This window comes from Dendrobates tinctorius, unplaced genomic scaffold, assembly GCF_039654945.1.
Source record: "Dendrobates tinctorius isolate UK_male_01 unplaced genomic scaffold, ASM3965494v1 ptg000028l, whole genome shotgun sequence".
In the NCBI taxonomy this organism is placed as follows: Eukaryota; Metazoa; Chordata; class Amphibia; order Anura; family Dendrobatidae; genus Dendrobates; species Dendrobates tinctorius.
Window position 1 is genome coordinate 9,929,425 of NW_027361696.1, and position 14,425 is coordinate 9,943,849.

A 14,425-nucleotide genomic window follows, 5' to 3' on the forward strand; every position below is an offset into this window, starting at 1 on the left:
TGACGAAGACTTCTGGGAGAGAACAGCATCGGCTCCTGTGGATGAGGTGTCCACCTTAAGAATAAATGGCTTGCTAACCTCTGGACGATGCAGTACAGGAGCATCCGCAAACGCCTTCTTTAAGGTTAAGAAAGCCTCCTCTGCCTCAGACGGCCAGGCCTTGGGGTTGGATCCTTTGCGGGTGAGAGATGAGATCGGCTTAGTCAGTGAAGAGAAATGAGGAATAAATTGTCGGTAATAGTTTGCGAAGCCAAGAAAGCTTTGTTTGGCCTTAATCTACTGAGGTTGTGGCCAGTTGAGGATGGCAGACACCTTTTCAGGATCCATCATAAGACTAGAATCGGAGATAACATATCCCAGAAACAGTAAAGATGTCTGTTCAAAGATGCATTTCTCGATCTTGGCGTAAAGCTGATTCTCTCGTAGTTGCAGCAATACCTGGCAAACATTCCTTCTGTGAGTAGACAGGGGAGAAAACCAGATTGTCATCCAGGAAAACCACCACGCAGGAGTATAACAGATCTCGGAAGATGTCATTAACCAACTCTTGAAAAAACGTGAAGGCATTTTAGACACCAAAGGGCATAACTAAATACTCGTAATGGCCATCCCAATGCGGTCTTCCACTCATCCCCGGGGCGAATTCGGATCAGATTGTATGACTCGAGAAGATCAAGCTTAGTGAAGATTCGCGCTCCTCGCAAATGATCAAAGAGCTCAGGGATATTCTCCTGAATATACTCTGACATGGCTTGCATCACAGTTGGAGATAAAGGATAGATTCTACCCCTGGGGGGAGTAGAGCCAGGAATGAGTTCAATCGGGCAGTCATATGGCCGATGCGGGGGATGACCCTCCGCTTCTCTCTTGCAGAAGACATCTGCGAAAGACCAATAAGCAGCTGGTAATCCGACTGGAGCAGAGAAGGGTTGAGAAACTCTGACTGGACAAACCAATAATAGGCAACGATCATGACAGTGCTGACCCCAACGTAGAACATCCCCCGAGCACCATTGAAGGATAGGTTCATGCTCCCTCAGCCAGGGTAGCCCGAGAAGAACTGCATGGGATAAGTTGGGCAGCACATAGAATTGCGTTCTATCACGATGCAGGGCTCCCACCTGCAGCTCCACCTCTTCTGTAACCCTTGTGACGGTCTCTTGTAATGGCCTTCAGATTCCAGCCGTGGTTCCTTGTGATTTCATCTACCAGGAACCATGGCTGGTAGATGAAATCAGCCGTGGTTCCTTCAGAACCCTGACCGGAATCTGATCCTTATTGACCTCCTCAAGACTTAAGAAGTTGCCTGCCACGTACGAATCCACATAAGCCAACTCCGAGAAGCACCTATTCAAAAAAATTATGTGTTCCTATACATTACACACCAAGAATAAAATTTAAAAAATACATGGGCGAAATAAAACATAAAAAATTAAAAATTAAAAAATAATAGGATGAACCTAAAAAAATATATAGATGATAAATAAATACTAAATAAAAATAAGTAAATAAAAAGTAAAAAATATAAATAAAAAATGGTACGTAAAAACAGTAATAGAAGGACAGATAGGAGGTTTGATTGAATAAAAGTGCCTTTATTAATTGAAAAGTGGCAAATAGGTGCAAATATGCTAGAGTGTCCACACAAAAAATTAGTGTAGCAATGATGGCAGACCAAAGGTTGTACGGCGCACACCCCGACGCGCGTTTCAGATCGGCGTCCTTCGTCATCACTGCTATTCAGGTACTTATGTATTTCTTTTTTGGCCATATACATTTTGTTAGTGTTGGGTGTCTGACTCCTATTGCACCCACACCACACTACCTATAACATTGTTTATTTGTTGATCGCTTATTTTTTTCTCTATTGGCCTTATTGATTGTGTAGTGGGTTGTTGCGTGGGGGTCATATATTGCCTCCTTGGTAATTACTGGCCAAATAGCAGAAATTTTAGGAATATCACTTCCATATGCAATATTGTTGGACTTTCTAGCATATTTGCACCTATTTGCCACTTTTCTATTAATAAATGCACTTTTATTCAATCAAACCTTCTACCTGTCCTTCTACTACTGTTTTTATGTACCATTTTTTATTTATATTTTATATATTTTTTCCTTTTTATTTATTTTTATTTATCATCTATATATATATATATATATATTTATTTATTTTTTTTTAGGTTCATCCTATTAGTTTTTATTTTTTATGTTTTATTTCTCCCATGTATTTTTAAAATTTTATTCTTGGTCTGTAATGTATAGGAATTTATTCTGAATGGTCTGCCATTCATTTTTGGGACATATACCTTTAATCATCGGTTCTTATTCTCGCTAACTGGGGTATTTAATATTTAATTTTCTATTAACTTATTATTTATGTTTTACTCTCATAAATAATTCTTGGTATTACGTCCTTCTTTGGTCTTTTTTACAAAAAATATGTGGACAGATATGGCTAATGGTAGAGAGGAGTCACACACACCTAAGGAGGCCTCTCCTACCTGACCTAGGTGGGGGAGTTTCCCGGCCACACAGGACAGGCACAGAGTAAGTGTAAGGCACTACCACAGTAAAAACAAAGCCCTTGTGCGGCCCTCACTTTCTAACGCTGATCCGCCATTTTGACCCGATCCACCTGCATAGATTCAGGTGGGGGAGCATAAGGGGACGCAGAAGAGTGCAGGCTGGGATGCCTATAGGTGGAAGGGACTGAACGATTGGACCTTCTCTCTCGGGCGGACTCACGATAACGCTTATGAAAGCATAGATCAATACATGTCGCCAGGAAAATTAAATCCTCTAGGGAGGTAGGAGTATCCCGGCCCGCAAGTTCGTCCTTAATTCGGGTCGACAACCCTCGCCATAAAGCTCTGACCAGCGCCTCATTATTTCACCCTAGTTCCGAGGACAGAGTACGGAAACAAATGGCATATTGCACGACCGTAAGAGAGCCTTAGTGGAGATTAAAGAGGGGCTCGATGGCTGAGGCTACGCGACCTGGCTCGTCAAACACTCTGTGGAAGGTCTCCAAAAATGTTGACAACTGAGAGGTTATGGGATCATCACGCTCCCACAGAGGATTAACCCAGGCCAGAGCCTCACCCTCTAAATGAGAAACCACGAACGCCATCTTAGCCCGATCGGTGGGGTATTGGTGAGGCAATAATTCAAAGTGAAGACGGCATTGATTCAAAAAACTGCAGCACAGCTTGGGGTTGCCCCATTATACTGGGGTGGTTTACCAAGGTGGGGGTAGAGGATGTGGAATGGAATCGGGTCTACGAGACAGGACCTGTGCAGAAGCCGAGGCGGCAGACTGAAGGGAGAGCAGTCGGTCATCCACAGAAGACATATAGCTTAATATGTGAGTATCAGTGTCACGCTGCTGCACAAACTCCTGTTGGAGGCTAGCAAGCTGGGAAGCATTCCCTGGATCAGAGGCCTGTAAAGAGGACAACCGGGATTCCATGGATTTCATGAAAGACATTATACGTGTCTGATTCTCCCGCAAATACACCAACTCTTTTTGAGCAGCAGCCGAGGCACCAGCCGGTCCAGGGTCTGATTATTCTGTTACGAATTCTGGAGTGGACCCACTGGTTTGCGATGTCGACCGACCCCGGGCGAGCTGGCCAGCAGGAATCGACCCTTATACAGGGACCGTTAGGGGCATGCCCGGGGGGAAGGTATACCGCAATAGCTAGTGCCAGAGGGATGGCTTGAAGGAAACGGGAAGAACCAGGGTACTCACCAGGAACAGAACAGGGCAGGGCGTCCACCGAGAGGCACGGAATCCAGGACAAGGCAGAGTTCACACAGAGGATCGGCAGAGTTCATACAGAGGATACAGGATCTTGAGCGGAACGGAGTGCACATGGGGAGGGACGGTAACTAGGACTAAACAGATCACGCACTGGGAAGTGCACAGGGACAAGAACTGAGCAGAGCACGCACTGGGAAGTGCACAGGGACAGAAACTGAGCAGAGCATGCACTGGGAAGTGCACAGAGACAGAGCAGAGCATGCATTGGGAAGTGCACTAGGACAGGGAGTGAGCAGAGCACATACTGGGAAGTGCACAGGGACCTGATAGAACGCCTGCACAGGGAAAGTGCAGGAAATAATAATCAGATGCCATGGCACAGCCGAAGCCATCTGATATACCTGACACTTGATGCCGGTAAGGTCACTTCTGGGTCAGGACACAGACGGAAGCCGGCAAGTGCAAGGCCTAGGCCTAAGCGTGCACACTGTGCATGCGCGAACAGCAGGAGACCTGGGGAGGCCGCAAGACTGGAAGCAGAGCGGCAGCGCGGCACTCCCCAATCCCACCAGCCCATCGGGAGACTGAAGCGTGGGGAGCGTGGGCGGACATGGCGGTAACATCCTCACTGTACATCCCCACACACACAGTATGATGTCCACACAGTACATTTCCCCCAAACAGTATGATGTCCCCACAGAGAAAGCATGTAAGGAGAGATATAAGATGAACAATAAAAGTACAATACTTTATTAGTAATAATTTAAAAGACAAACAATGTTAAAAAAGTGCCAATATAATGCAAGGCGATGAGCCAAAGAAAGTAGGTGGCACCATCAGATGGCAGGCAAGAGCAAGATGTAATGCTAATAAACAATGTAGTCAAAAATTGAAAATACACAAATAAGTATCAACATAAATAAAACCTGGATCTAGAGACTAGAAAAAATCATAAAGTGTATTGACTATATTCCCATAACCCTCAAAATTACAGCTAAAGTGCCTGCAATACACATTGGTAAAACACTGGAGCATAGATGTGAAGAACATAGTATCCTACATTGATGTAATGAATGTAACAAACATATCTTACCTCACCATTCAATGGTGCCACATCCCCTACGTGCGTTTCGGTAGTGTGCCTTCGTTAAGGGCAGTCTGTGTATCCCCTCTAATGTGACGACCCAGCATTTAATGTTAATTATCCAGACGTCTATTTTCAGTAGGTGAAGACTGTGAAGATCATAGACTGTTGTCATATGAGTTTTAAAAGTTTACTCTTGATATTTTTGAATGGCTGCTATTTGCCTCTTATGTCAGCTCCTGCAGGGTATTGTCTGATATATTTGCAAGTCAGAGACGCAAGATCATTGAACAATCGACGTCTGATATGTTGGTTGACCATTGTGTGGTTTCCTGTGGCTTGTTGACCCACAGAGCAGAGGAATTATAAAATCATAGAATGGTAGAGTTGGAAGGGACCTCCTAGGAGTCTGGTCCAACCCCCTACTCAAAGCAGGATTCATTAAATCATCCCAGACAGATCTCTGTCCAGCCTCTGCTTGAAGACTTCCATTGAAGGAGAACTCAACACCAATCGTGGCAGCCTGTTACACTCATTGATTACCCTAACTGTCAAAAAGTTTTTTCTAATATCTAATATGTGTCTCCTCCCATTCAGTTTCATCCCATTGCTTCTAGTCTTTCCTTGTGAAAATAAGAATAAAGATGATCCTTCTACAATGTGACAGCCCTTGAGATATTTGTAGAAAACTATTAAGTCTCCTTTTAGCCTTCTTTTTTGCAAGCCAAACATTCCCAAATCCTGTAACCGTTCCTCAAAGGACATGGTTTGCAGACTGGTAACCATTCTGGTCGTTCTTCTCTAAACTTGCTCCTGTTTGTTAATGTCTTTTTTACAATGTAATGCCCAAAACTGGACACAGTATTCCAGATGAGGTCTGAACAAAGAGGAGTAGAGGGTAGTGATGGGCGAGGACTAAAATGCTCGTGTCAGGAACACCGCACTACACTTGCTCACTGAGCCAGTGCACGTGTCCTGAGTAAGACAAACGGTGCTCTAAGATACCTGTGGGGTGGGGCAGCAGCGGTGAAGATGCATGTTTCAGACCAACAGGACTTGAAGCACGAGACTGCTGGGGGCGTGGCCTCAGTTCCAGAGAGCTAGATGCTGAAGGAAAACTCCTAGAAGGGTAACAACGGGACGAAGTTACCTAGGGGCCTAGACAGAGACATAATCCAGATCAGGCCGGGGTCAATGCACAAGATAGCACGACAGTACCAAAGGATTAGACAGAACGGATAATCAGGACGTAGCAGCAGTCAGAAACCACAGAAGCAGATACACAGTACAGAATCAAAAAACAAACTCACAACGGGGGACAGAACCGGGACATAACCATAGAAGCAAGCTAGAAGACAGGCACAAGACACAGGCACACAGGGGTCACCACTCTCGTCCAAAGTAAAAGTATAACTGACGGGGATTGGAGCTTCCCAGGGCTATAAGAAGCTCTCCCCGAACCAAAGAGAGGCCACAATAATTAACCCCTGGCATGCAGGTCAAAGTCTGCACTGGGCTCAAGACATTAACCCCTGGCGTGCAGGTCAAAGACCTGCACTGGGATCATGACAGCTCGGGTGCTCGTTGCTCGGGTCGAGCAAATTGGAATGCTCGGGTGCTCAACCGGAGCAACGAGCCGAAAGTAAGTCTATGGAAAACTCGAGGATTTTTCTGTCGGCTCCCCCCGTGGTCTTTAGAGGGACTAGAAATGGTGGAAATCAATGGGAACAGTGCTCAAATGACTTGGGAATGGCATGGGGAAGACCCTTGGAAACATTTCTGACTCCCATGTCACTGCTGTGAACAATGTTATGAGAGTCCTACGCCACTTTTACAGACTCACAATAAAACATTCAAAAACAAAACCAAAATGGATTTTTCTGGGAAATATGTTAACCATTTTACCCCCAAGGGTGGTTTGCGTGTTTATGACCAGGCCAATTTTTACAATTCTCACCACTGTCCCTTTATGAGGTAATAACTCTGGATCGCTTCCATGGATCCCGGTGATTCTGACATTGTTTTCTCGTGACATATTGTCCTTCATTATAGGGGTAAAATTTATTTGATATGACTTGTGTTTATTTGTGAATAAACTGGAAATTTGGCGAAAATTTTGAAAATTTCGCAATTTTCCAACTTTGAATTTTCATGACCTTAAATCACAGAGATACATCACACAAAATACTTAATAAGTAATATTTCCCACATGACTATTTTACATCAGCTCAATTTTGGAAACAAATATTTTTTTTTGTTAGGAAGTTATAGAGGTTAAATTTTTACAACAAAATTTACAAAACCATTGGGCGATAGCTTCTTTGGATACTGCAAAGGCCTTTGATTCATTAGAGTGGAAATTCTTGCAACGGGTACTTCTGAAGTTTGGCTTCTCAGTTAAATTTTGTAGATGGATTGAATTGCTTTATCGTATGCCGAGAGCTAATATACTGGTGAATGGCGTGCTATCGGAATATTTCAGTTTGAGTAGGGGGACCAGAGAGGGCTGCCCACTGTCTCCGATGCTCTTTGCACTGTCGATTGAGCCAATTGCACTTAAGATTAGACAGGACCATTTGGTGGAGGGAATTAATATAAATTCTAGAGTAGATAAGGTAGGATTATATGCGGATGAGCTGGTGCTCTTCCTGGGTGGGATTGAATGGTCCCTTCCTAGAGTGATTGACCTTATTAATTGCTTTGGGAAAATTTGGGGTCTTAAAATTAATTAATAATAATAAGTCGGTGGTTATGCCGATAATGGATAATATAACAGTACCCATGTTGTTCGGTTTGCAGGTGGTACCAAAATTTAAGTATTTGGGCATCGTAATTAACCGGAATCCGATTAAAGACCTTGGAGACAATATATATCCCCTCGAGGATATGATGAAAAAAAAGTTTGAGCTATGGTCTCGACATCCCCTGTCTGTGGCGGGCAGAATTGGATTAATTAAAATGATAATCCTCCCAAAGTGCTTCTATATGTTGGAACACACGTCAATTAAGATCCCCAAGGGTTTCTTCAAGAAAATGCATAGCTTGATGGCAGCGTTTATATAGGGCTCATCTAGACCTAAAGTAAATATTGGTTCTCTGTAAAGAGGCAGGGTGGATATGCGGTACCTGACCTTTTTTTTGTACTATCTGGCTGGCCAGTTACAATATTTAAAGCATTGGTTGCTCCATGACAGGCTTAAGAATGCAGAGGCTCATCTCATTCATTTTCTGGGGAGGTGCACACCATGGGCGGTATTGGAGGGTTCAAATAGACCACCTCAGGGCCAGTTGTTTGCACATAGTTTAGCAATACAGGTTTGGCGGGAAAGTAAAGTTACTCTAAAGTTTTCTGATCAGATTGGGGAGATTCAGATATGCGATAATCCTGAATTTTCACATCTCCAGAATTTGCAGAATCCAGGTTTCTGGAAGCAAAATGGTATAACAACACTCAATCAGATTTTTGAAAATCAAATTTTATTATCATTTGAACAATCACATATAAAATTTGGAATCTCTCACAGAGAGTTTTATAGATATCTGCAACTGAGGCATGCCATAGCATATCAATTCCCACTTCCTAGGATGCGAATATCTAGATATCCACTAATAGGAATATTGTCCACTCAGGGACCTACGGGTGTGATTTCCTCTCTGTACACCTTTTTGTTAAATTCCGGAATTGCTTCCACCTAAACCTCTCGCTCACCGATGACAAATGGAATGACGCATTGGGGTCACATATGATGGTGTCTCCAGCGGCAAATAACAAATTAATTCTATTATATATGCTACACCAATCCTATTTGACCCCGAGTAGACTACATAAATTTGGCAGAAGAGTAAATGAAGAATGTCATAGATGTGGGGAGGTGGGAGCAGATTTTTGGCATCTCATTTGGGATTGTAGGATTAGAAGAAGATATTGGAAGGACTTAATTTTTACACTAGAAAGGATAATTGGATGTAGTCCAGAGATGTGTGTATTGGGTGTCGTGGACGAAGAAATGTGGACTCATTATGACAGAATATTTCTCAAGGAGGTTCTGTTTCTCGCTAGGAAAGCGAAAGCATTGAGGTGGATGGGGGGAAGGTCTCCTTCGGTCAATCAGTGGAAAAAATTTGTGAACAATATAATTCCATATGAGAACATATTATACAGAAATAGAGGATGTCCTCAGAAATTCCATAGAATTTGGGAAAGGTGGTGTGACTCACCCTTGACACACCTAGCTGCTGATGCCATAGTTTCCTCAACTGTGAGATATAATCCTTGAAATGTTTCCCCTTTTTTTAGTGCATAAATGTGATGCTTTACATGGACTCATAATATTTGCTTATTATAACTCAAATTGTTGCAAACTTAGAATCCTGACTAAGAATCCTTTGATTGGTGATGCAATGCTGTTGAGAATAGAATTATTATGCATAATGTTCTATTTCATTTGTGTTGTTTGTCTACTTTATTATTGAAAGTATGCTTTTATAATTGACATTGTGGATGATGATTAGAAGGATTACTCTGTTTTTTTTTTTTACACTGCAATGTCACATGTTTGATATGTTATTTTGTGGAATTTTTCAACAAAAAGAGTTTAAAAAAAATTTTACAAAACCTTTTTTTATAGGGACCACATCACATTTGAAGTCACTTTGAGGGGTCTTTATGATAGAAAATACCCAAAAGTGACACCATTCTAAAAACTGCACCCCTGAAGGTGCTCAAAACCACATTTAAGAAGTTTATTAACCCTTCAGGTGCTTCACAGGAATTTTTGGAATGTTTAAATAAAATGAAGATTTAACTTTTTTTCACAAAAAATTTAATTCAGATCCAATTTGTTTCATTTTAATAAGGGTAACAGGAGAAATTGGATCCCAAAAATTGTTGTACAATTTGTCCTGAGAAAGCTGATACCCCATATATGCAGGTAAACCACTGTTTGAGCGCATGGCAGAGCTGGGAAGGGAAGAAGCGCCGTGTGACTTTTCAATGCAAAATTGGCTGGAATTGAGATCAGACGCCATGTCGCGTTTGGAGAGCTCCTGATGTGCCTGAACAGTGGAAACCCCCCACAAGTGACACCATTTTGGAAAGTAGACCCCCTAAGGAACTTATTTAGACGGGTGGTGAGTAGTGTTGAGCGATACCTTCCGATATCGTGAAATATCGGATCGGATTGGATCGGACCGATATCCAAAAAGTATCGGATATCGCCGATTCCGATACTGGAAACCAATGCAAGTCAATGGGACAGAAATATTGGAATTAAAATAAACCCTTTCTTTCCTTGTAGGTTAATTCTACATGAAGAAAAACAACTAATAATAATGTAAAATGTATTGGGGGAGGTGGAGGAGACATTAAAGGCATAGAGGTTTAGCCCAATCAACTGGAATAGCAGGAATAAATTATTTTTTTTAAAACGTTCGGAGTTACAAAGATATTGACTATGTTAACCTTTTTTATATTTTGTCAGATATGTATGTTTCACTACTTCCATGCTCTTCACCTTCTTTTTCACTTCTCCCACACTTTCTCCTTCATGATCCTCAGCAGCAGCAGCATCTTTTTCATCAACTTCTTCTTCACCTTATTCATCTTCTTCTTCTTCACCTTCTTCCTATTATTCTTTTTTTTTACATTCTTCATATTCTTCTTATTCAACTATTATTCTTCTTCATATTCTACTTCTTCATCTTCTTCCTATTCTTTTTCTTCATCATATTCTTATTTGTGACAGGCATTCCTGTAGTTGTTATCTATAAAAGTTTGAAGATTACACCAGCCGTTCTGCCTGTCACAAAAGATTTACAACAGGATTTGGCCGTGTTCAGTTTGGCCTGCAGCAGCAGGCATTTTCCAGGGGCACCACGAGGAGGAACGGACTCACCCCCATACATTGCTTAGTCTTCTTCTGCTTATAAATTAGATAATATAATTTGCTCACATTTTTAGTCTTATGCTTAATGTTCTTCTGCTTTTGGTTTTTATGCTTCTAGTTCTTCTGTCTCTTGTTGTTCTGCATCTTGGTGGTTGTCTTCATGTTCTTTGTCCTCTTGGTCATCTTCTTCAGGGTCATCTTTAAGGTATTCTTCTGTGTGGTCTTCAGGGTCGTCGTCTTCAGGGTCATTGTCAGGGAGATCCAGAGTGAGAATCAAAACCCATTTCCTCAAGCTTGAACTTGGAAAAGTAGCAGAAGGTACAAGAAGGCTGAGGAACTGCCGAGAACTAGCTGACGGTGCTGGAACCCCGATGGGTAGCAGAAGGAACAATAGCAAATGGAACTAGCGAGGACCAGCTGACGGTGCTGGAACCCGGAGGGGCAGCAGAAGGAACAAGAGCCAATGGCACAACTGTGGACCAGCTGACGGTGCTGGAACACGGTTACTAAGCAGGAGGTACCTGTGCTACAAAGCACTACCAAGGACCAGCAGACGTTGCTGGAACTCAGATACCAAGAAGGAGGCACCTAGGCCAAAGGCTCTGCCGAGAACCAGCTGACGGTGCTGGAACCAGGATGGGTAGCAGAAGGCAGTGGCGTATCCAGGGGGGGGCAGCCGGGGCAGTTGCCCCGGGCGCAGCCAGCAGGGGGGCGCAGTCGGGCCGCCTAATGCAGCGGTCCGCAGTGTCTCCCCCCGGCGGCTGCGTTCTGCCGCTCCCCATCCTGTCAGTCGGCTGTTCTCTGTGACGGCTGTCAAGCTGACAGCCGGCGCAGAGAAGGAGGCCGCGCCGGCTCCCAGGCAGCAATTGTACTGGCGTCTATACAGACGCCTGTACAATTGAAGCTCTGACCGCCGGGTCAGAGCGACGTCAGCAGTGTGATCATGTCATGTGATCACGCTGCTGACGTCACTCCCCGGCGCCCAGAGCAAACGCTGGTGGTAAGTGTGCTCCTGTGTGGAGCTGAAGAACCACCGAAGATGGGAGATGGGGGGGTGTTAATGAGTGGGGGGGTTATTGAGTGGGGATGGGGGTTAATGAGTCGGGGGGTTAATGAGTGGGGGTTAAAGTGTGGGGGTTAATGAGTGGGGGGTTAATGAGTGGAGATGGGGTTTAATGTGGGGATGGGTGTTAATGAGTGGGGGGTTATTGAGTGGAGATGGGGGTTAATGTGGGGATGGGGGTTAATGAGTGGAGATGGGGGTTAAAGTGTGGGGGTTAATGTGGAGATGGGGTTAATGTGGGGATGGGGTTAATGAGTGGGGGGTTAATGTGTGGGGGTTAAAGTGTTGGGGTTAATGTGGGGATGGGGTTAATGAGTGGGGGGTTAATGAGTGAAGATGGGGGTTAATGAGTGTGGGGGTTAATGAGTGGAGATGGGGGTTAATGTGGGGATGGGGGTTAATGAGTGGAGATGGTGGTTAAAATGTGGGGGTTAATGTGGGGATGGGGGTTAATGAGTGTGGGGGTTAATGAGTGGAGATGGGGGTTAATGTGGGGATGGGGGTTAATGAGTGGAGATGGGGGTTAATGTGTGGGGGTTAAAGTGTTGGGGTTAATGTGGGGATGGGGGTTAATGAGTGTGGGGGTTAATGAGTGGAGATGGGGGTTAATGTGGGGATGGGGGTTAATAAGTGGGGGGTTAATGTATGGGGGTTAATGAGTGGAGATGGGGTTAATGAGTGGGAATGGGGGTTAATGAGTGGGGATGGGGGTTAATGAGTGGGGGTACATAATGTGTGGGTGGATTTGGGAGTAGGGACGAGGGATTATTGAGTGGGGATGGGGGATACTTAATGTGTGGGGGGATTTGGGAGTAGGGACGAGGGATTATTTAGTGGGGATGGGGGATACTTAATGTGTGGGGGGATTTGGGAGTAGGGACGAGGGATTATTGAGTGGGGATGGGGGATACTTAATGTGTGGGGGGATTTGGGATGGGGGGATTTGGAGTGGGGATGGGGGGTACTTAATGTGTGTGGTGGATTTGGGATGGGGGGATTTGGAGTGGGGATGGTATTTAACGTGTGGGGAGATTTGAGGACACAAAATGAAGAGTATGTATGAGGGCATATATGAGGAAGCAGTATGGGGGATGGGTGCAGACAGTAAGGGGTGCAAACGGGTGAATGTATGTGGGCACAGTATGGGGAGTGAGGGTGATGGGATGTGTGCAGACACAGTATGGGGAGTCAGGGGTATGTGTGAGCAGACAGTACAGAGAGTGAGGGGGTAAATATATGAGGAGACAGTATGGTGAACAGGAGGATGATAGAGGAGACAGTATGAGGAGGGAGGGGAATAGTGTGAGGCGACATAAGCAGACATTTTTATTTAGGAGCATTATAATGACACTTCTATCTTTAAGGGCATTGTGTGGAGATTTGCTGCAGAAGACCGGAGAAGATGGAAGTCTGCAGATACGAGATGTGGATGAGAAAACTCATCATGGGGTCGGGACAAGAAGAAGAAAACGAGAATGACTGCAGAGACAACGGCATATATAAGGTACCTGGATGTAAATGTTATTTGTGCTACTGACTAATTCTCATGTTTTTATTTGTTAGGAACATTAAAGGGCTTGTCCAGGTTTGTGCTGAGTCTGCAGTCATTCTATGTGACTGCAGACTTCTGAATTCTCACAGTGCTCACTGAACGCTGTCAGGAGTCTCTTGTGCTGGTAATTTACATACATGCGGTCACATGCTGACTAGACATGTGTGGCCTCACTCAATGAAAATGAACGGAGCGAGGCCGGGCACGTCTAGTTGGAATGTGGCCAGAAGTATATAAATCACATACTTGTGCTGACATGACTGTACATCGGCAAGGGAGAATCCTAAAAGTGTGCAGTGTATTCATTGTGAGAATTCAGAAGCTACAATGTCAGGATTCAGCTCTGCAGGTTCCAGTAGTCATCACACGGACACTTCACTCATATGCGATTTTCATAGTTATAGTCTTGTGACAACGAGCTTCTCATCCTGCTTTCAGTTTTTTACTGAACATTGAGAGCATTAGGGAGAGCAGCTCGTGGCTACATGGCTAAGTGTGCAAGTCACATATGTACTTTTTTTTGGGGGGGGGGGCGCCGAACCAAATTCTTGCCCCGGGTGCCAGAAAGCCTAGATACGCCTCTGGCAGAAGGAACAATAGCAAATGGAACTAGCGAGGACCAGTTGACGGTGCTGGAACCCGGAGGGGCAGCAGAAGGAACAAGAGCCAATAGCACAACTGTGGACCAGCTGACGGTGCTGGAACATGGTTACTAAGCAGGAGGTACCTATGCTACAAAGCACTACCAAGGACCAGCAGACGGTGCTGGAACTCGGATACCAAGAAGGAGGCACCTAGGCCCAAGGCTCTGCCGAGAACCAGCTAATGGTGCTGGAACCCGGATGGGTAGCAGAAGGAACAATAGCAAATGGAACTAGCAAGGACCAACTGACGGTGCCGGAACCCGGAGGGACAGCAGAAGGAACAACAGCCAATGGCACAACCGTGGACCAGCTGACGGTGCTGGAACCTGGATGGGTAGCAGAAGGTACCCAGGAAAAAAACAAAGTTTTTCCGCAGTTACCGAAACCCACAGTCCTACAGGGGGTGCTTGTCCTATTGGCACTACGGAACC